Source organism: Micropterus dolomieu, linkage group LG12 (genome assembly GCF_021292245.1).
Source record: "Micropterus dolomieu isolate WLL.071019.BEF.003 ecotype Adirondacks linkage group LG12, ASM2129224v1, whole genome shotgun sequence".
Lineage (NCBI taxonomy): Eukaryota > Metazoa > Chordata > Actinopteri > Centrarchiformes > Centrarchidae > Micropterus > Micropterus dolomieu.
The window spans coordinates 34,057,892-34,064,697 of NC_060161.1; the positions used below are offsets into that span (position 1 = coordinate 34,057,892).

The following is a 6,806-nucleotide window of genomic DNA, read 5'->3' on the forward strand; positions in this document are numbered from 1 at the left end:
TCTTTGTCTCTCAGGTGAAGCTGCTTCCTGGTAGTTGAGCTGAGAAACATCACAGATCAGATGTTTGTGTTTTAGAAAGATGTTGCTGATGAGACTTTAGAGGAAACAGCTGCTACGAGTCATGTGATCAAAGTGCAGTAGATAATGTCTGACATTCTGTTCACCTGCTGACAGCTGATACCTCACACCTGTTTCTGCTCTGCAGGTCACACAGCTGGACACAAGGAGGGAGGAGACAAGGAGGGAGGAGACAAGGATGGAAGTGTTGGACTGAGAGTCGACCTGCCAGTTGTTCTTCTTCTTGCTGTTGCTGTTGGTGGTTTTATCTTCTAAAAATCACAAAGGTAAGACAAGTTCATTTGTATATCACATTTAATCAACAAGGCAATTCAAAGTTCTTTACATAAAACATAAATGCAACATAGTGAAATTGGGGTGGGGCATTAAAATATTTTTAGTGTATAAAAGGAAATAAAAACTGGGTAAAACAGTAAAGGTCACAGTGGGACTTTGATCTACAGTATCACATAAAATTTAAATTTAAATTTTTAATTAAAGGCAGTGGTAAAAAGAAAAGTCTGCAGTCTTATTTTAAAATAGAGTTTCAGCAGACCTGCAGAAAAACAAAAAGGACACACAGACCAGAGAAAAGCAACTCGCACAGAAAGACAGACACACTTCTTAAACCCACCACCATCAGTCTGACAGATCCAGGTGAGTGTGTCGAGCTCAGAGTGTCTCTTTGTCTCTCTGTACCACGAAGCAGGATTTGAGCTTATCCAGGTAACTTTGGGGTTTTCAGCACCATGACGGTGGTTCACTTCTTACCAGAGTAGATCTCCATGGTAACTTATTCAGCATATCAACTCTATAAAACTGCCGCCTACTGACCAATCAGCTCTCTGGGAAATGACATCACCATCTGTAGGAGATCCTACAGACTGTTTTGTTTGCTGCGGTGAAACAAATTGAAGTTCTTAAGCCTTGTAGGTTTTTAAGATGTGACACTAAACCTACTCACCGCTTCATATTTTTTATTTGCTCCCAAGTATGTTTCACACATCCTCTCACAGACGTTAAAGGGGCTATATGTAAGTTTTTCAAATAAATTACTTAAATTTTCATTGCCTTATTGTCAATTGGCTCAAACCTCACGTTGCTTGCATCAGCCACTATTCTGCTTTTAATGTGAGGTCTCCGGGTCAGATTCAGCCCTATGTGCGCTCCCGAGCCTCTCTGACTACAGCAACAACACGGCAGCTAACGACATGCAGTCCACTAACACCATAAAACACCCAGCTCACAGCAAAACACAGGCTCCACGTAAGGATCCAAAACAACAATAAAGGTTTATGTGCTGAAGCCCATCTGACCAAACAGGTTCAGATGATGTCGAGCGATTTGTTTACTAACATTAGCCTATAGTTATCCAACGAAGGTTAAAGTCAAGGGCAACTGGACTTGGTTGAAGATACTGGAAGACGTTTCGTACCTCATCCAAAGGACTTCTTCAGTTCTGACTGACTGGCAGGGAAACTCAGCTATTTAACCTCAGTGGGGTCGTTGGCCCGGGTCATCGATACCGCTGGTTCGTTAGTGTTCCTGGTTGCTGTGACGACAGTCGTTACAGTCGTTAAGACTACCTGTGGCCAAGACTGAACGACCATCGTTGGTATCTTCACCTGAGGCCAATAGGTTACGTTTGTTGAGTTTCCTGGGAAGTGATGAAAGGACAGCATTGTAAGTGGGGGATAAGTGGTGACACCTCTTTCAAACCATCCATCTTCTCTGTCTAAAATTTTAGACAACGCTACAGTAGCTCCGACCTGCCGCTGTTTGCTTCGTAACGTTCAATTTAGATTTATTGCCTTTCACCGATACTCAGGTACACAGCTTCTCCACCTCTCGCTGTAACTAACATGACCCACAAAATATACAACCCAGAGGAGCCATCCGCTAACACTACAGTAAAGTTACTTACTGCGGTCTAACTGTGTGACACAATCTCGTTATAATATTCAGTCAAGCTCACTAACCATTTCATTATCATCCAAACATAATGCCCCTTTAAATAAATGGGTTTAATTTTTCTTATGTGAGACTGAATATTATCAGTTTATTTTAACTCTAGGTTGCATTTGTTTATGTTACAGAGACCTTTTGTTATGTGGGGAGTTTTCAGTAAAGAGAGTTTCAGTCTTTCACCACTGGTATTGTTACTATTAGCCTCTTTTATATGAACGCGCTCAGGGCTGGATTTGGAAACCATGTGTTTACTTGTCAAGTTCATAACCACCATCATGTTACCGCTTATTCTGATCACGAGTGTAAGTGAAGCCAGAAAAGAGAGCTGATACCTCACACCTGTATCTGCTTTTCACACAGCTGGAGACACCGAGGAGGGAGGAGACACGAGGAGAGGAGACGAGGAGGGAGGAGACAAGGAAGGAGATGTTTCACAGACAGGTGGTGTGTTCGCTCTCGTTGGTGTTTGTTTTATGATCTTTAGAAAACATAAAGGCTGCACAGAGCATAATTCAAGAGAATATTTTTGATCTTGGTATATTCATTATGTAACCAGCTGTATGCACGTGTTTCTGCTCAGCTTTCCTGGATGCAGCTTAAATAATATTGATGTGTGTATATGTACTCAGGGATGGGTAGCATTTAGGATGCATAAATTTAGACCGTATTTCAAGTTCAGTGTCTCAGTGTGGATCAGCTCATTTGATTTAACTTTGAACTGTTCATTAAGCTGATATAGTTCCTCTACTCAGTATTCATGGTTATGTCATTAGTAAACTTAAACAGAGCTTGAAGTGGGCTGGTTCTCACCGGTACTTTAAGTTTTTACTCTTTAGTCTAGAGCACGCCCCATCTGTTTTTATCTTGCAGTGCATCCCTCTCACTCAAAATGAGGGTATTTGATATTTTAGTACATTTTGATGCGTCTTTGCTCATCCCTGTATACACAGTATGTATATGTAGCTACAATGTATTGATCAGCAATGAGAATAGTTGTTTTGTGTGTTTTAAATTCACTGACTTTGTCTCAAAAGAAAAGAAGGTCAGACAGAGTCCTCACAAAGACATAAGAACAAGAAAACACAGTCACTGTCCCTGAAAAACAGAGTCAATAAAACATCGTTACCTCTGCTGCGTCTGATTGGCTGCTGTGGGCGATGTGATATTTTGACATCGCTGTTTGTGATGTCATCATCCACAACTTGTTCTTCAGCAGCGGAATGAACCAAAAGCAGCAGAAATTTGAGCCTGTCCTCCAAAGAAAAACTTACAAAATTACGACTCTTTACATCTATTTTGGCAGTGACCTCTAGTGGCCGTACAATGTAAACACACGAGAAAGACGGTCACCTATTATAAATAGCCAGAAGTTTAAGCGGTGGTGGGTACAGGGTACCTGCGGGGTCTTAAAGTGTTTAAAAAGTCTTCAATTTCATATTCTAAAAATAAGGCCTTAAAAGTGTTACATTTTATTAAAAAGTATTACGTTTTTTCTTGTCCTTTCATAGGATTAAAATGCCATAAAGTCCTAAATAAATATTTTGTGTATACACGACTTTACAATTTACTCCGTTTAGTGTGACTCTGATTTTACACGGCAGTACAGGAAACGTTACTGTTTACGTCAGTATTTAGCTTTGGGCTCTGGACTGTGGAGTGTTTGTGGTGCATGAGCTCTAGCACGAATCATTCAGTTGTTGGGAAAGAAAAAACGTCTCTGATGGGCTACTAACAAGCTAACGTTAGCTCGTTGATTCTTAATGGGCAAGTATCTGAAGTTCAGGCGAGTCAGTCACACTATGGCGAGACCTCGCTGCAGGTTACTGGTCAGTGAATGTTACAACAGCAGCGGAGAGACAGTTGTTTATGAGATGAGGATCATGTCTGTGTGTTGGCGTTTCCACGCTGTTGTAGGGTTTAGTGTTAAAAATTTTCCATTTATATATTTCAGCATTGAATATTTCATCAAAATAGTGTTAAAATATCTTCTTGTCTTCTTGCCAATATTGTGAATCGTGCGTGTGAGCTAAGTGTATCGTCACACCTCTAATCTGAACCCATATGTCCCCACCACTTCAACACAAAGTGACGTCCTTGATTCATTTTATGTCATCAGAGTACAAACACACACCAGAAAGCTAAAGTGTGTTAAATATGAATGTATTAAATTCAGCTAACTTTGTAAATAATTCTCTCAGGCTAAAAATTCATACAGACTTTCCATTATATGGCAGTGAAGTTGAAATTTCATCATTCATTAAAAAGTCTTAAATCTGTAACCCTGTTAGATGGAGTCTTAAATTTGACTCTGTTTAAAACACAATATTAGCAAAATATAAAAAGTACTGCTTTCAAAATGTTACTGATGTTACAAGTATTATCTAATTGTAACTAGGGCCTACTTTACATAATGTTGGCTGATAAATCTAAATGCTTCATGTGAAATATTAATCTGCAGAGTGACCTGTTAACACTCTGTACATGTTTTTATTTCAATGTATTTTTTTATTTGAATGTAAACCTCTGTTTTCTTGCCAATAAAGCTTCACTGAATTAACCTACAGACGTCAGATTAATACAAAATTAGTTTTCCACCAGTTGTTCACCAATCAGAGCTGTTGGTGCTGATCTGATCTGGAGCAGCTCAACCAAAACACAAAACACCTGCATTTTCAGACAGCCGACCAGGTACCAGGTTATATGTCAGCATTTTCTCCTCAGAGTTCCTCTTAACAGCATTTTCAATAAAAACCTGATAAAAAAAACTCATTAACTTCCTTTAACTGTAACTCTGTAGCTGAGAGAGGAAAGTGGCAACAGAAGGCTCTAAATGTCTGTCTGGGCCTCTCCCTGTGATCTGAGAACAAAATGGCGGGACTTTCAGAGGGCAGAGTTTGGTACGAAGCAGCTCTGAGCTCATTTTAACTTCCCCATCCCCCACTCACCTCTGTCTGAATCAGGATGTGGTTTCAGTTCTCCCTCTTTACTGCTGGTTGGTAGAAACTGACAAACATGAGAACTCTTTTATATCAAACACCAAGTTAAGAGTTCAGATAAATGTTCTTTTACCGTCGGACTGAACTGAACACTTCATAAACAGAAACATGATCTCATCTGCTGTGTGGACAGATGCACGTTGTGTTTGTTGTCGTGGACATGATGGTGATTCACATGACAAAAGTCCCGAGTAGTTTTTTCCCCCTGCAGCAACACATCAGACTCAAATGTTCTGCTGTGATGAATTTCCAGAAAACAGAATGAATAGTCTGACTGCAGCTGTTAACATGGAGGCTTTTGTTCCTCTCACAGAGCTCAGTCTCTACACAGCAGCTGCATGTGAACAAGATAAAACCTTCCTGTTCCTTCAGTCACAGATTGTCTCCTGAGCAGAGTCTCCACTCGACTCTCATTTAGGATCTTGTGTCTCTCAGAGGAGCCATCTTTGATCATGTTTCCTCCTCCTGATCAATAACTGCTGGATCAGGATCACTGAAACCTGATCTCATCATTTATTTAAACACCTTGTCTGAAATGTCACTTTGTGACAGTACTTCATCTTCTGTCACGTGTTTCCTGGTTGCTGCAGAGCCACCATCCGACCACAGGAAATTAAGTAGATGCTGTGAAAACAGGCTGCAGAAAGAGGAAGCTGCTGTCGGCCTCAAACTCTGCTGAAGTCTGAAGTGCGAAAATAAAACTGAGAAAGACTCTCTTAGTTTGTGAACTCTTTATTATAAAGATCCAGTTTAAGCGTTTTTAAAAAATGTCTGTGGAAGGTTTTTTAAAATATTCCCTTTTTTATGTTCCAACTCTTTGAGTCGTCACATTTCAGTCTCAGAGCTCCTGGTTCTCTGAACAATATATAAAAACATCATATTTACCTGGAAACCTTCTGTGTTTGTCAAATGTCAGCTGGATATTTAATATAGATGATTGTGTGTTTGTTTCTCAAAATAACTGTCAAACTGTTCTCTACTGTACTGTTGCACTCTGCAAAAACAAGTACGCAGGTAGAAGTAAAATAGTTAATCAAAATACCTACTTCAGAGTAAAACCGCCCTCAAGTCTTCTATTTGATGTGGTTTGACTAGAATTTCAGATGGTCTCCTCAGGTCAAGATAAAGAACATATACTTTATTTATTTGTGATGAAATGACAAGTCCTCATCTCCTGATTAGACAACCTGTCACATTTACACCAGAACAGTATTCTCACTGTGTATCCATAAAGTGTGATTACAAAGTACTGCATTAATATAATAGTCTGTTAGTACTTCAATGAGTAAAGATTGTTTAAATACACAGATTATTGTCTTGATATCTCCTATAATCAATTATGATTTGGAAAACAAATTAAATTAGGAGATAATTGTGTTTGCAAAAAAATATAAGGAGGGAGCGAGTCTGCAGCAGGAGATTTCCCGTGGTTATCGCCTTTTTTAAGTTTCTTCTTTAGTTTCTTTCTTTCGTATTATTCTGCATTCTAGTTGATAGGATAGGTAAAATAAGCATTGGGCTCCAGCCTATACTTTTTTGGTTGTTAATTGTGTGCGTTATTTTGTGTGAAATGGACTGGTGTAAGCATGAAAAACATTTTTGTAAAGTGCATATTCACACAAATCATCATTTATTTACACAACACCTTGTCTGAAAAGTCACCTTGTGGCTGCTGACTGGTTTTCTCTTAGTATGTTTATATCGTTCAGTCCAGTTATGTTTAATGCATGTGTGTATAAATAAGTCACTTTTAGAGCTTAGTGCCTGGTTTTCTGAACAATATAT

General features: G+C 39.2%; 1 long non-coding RNA gene across 1 annotated transcript; it reads left to right on the plus strand.

Annotated features, from left to right (window-relative positions):
- The first annotated feature begins 9 nt into the window (after positions 1–9).
- Positions 10–4,582, plus strand: LOC123980945. The gene is made up of 2 exons (XR_006827598.1): positions 10–344; positions 2,386–4,582. It is a non-coding gene; the product is annotated as an uncharacterized LOC123980945 (long non-coding RNA).
- The last annotated feature ends 2,224 nt before the right edge of the window (positions 4,583–6,806 follow it).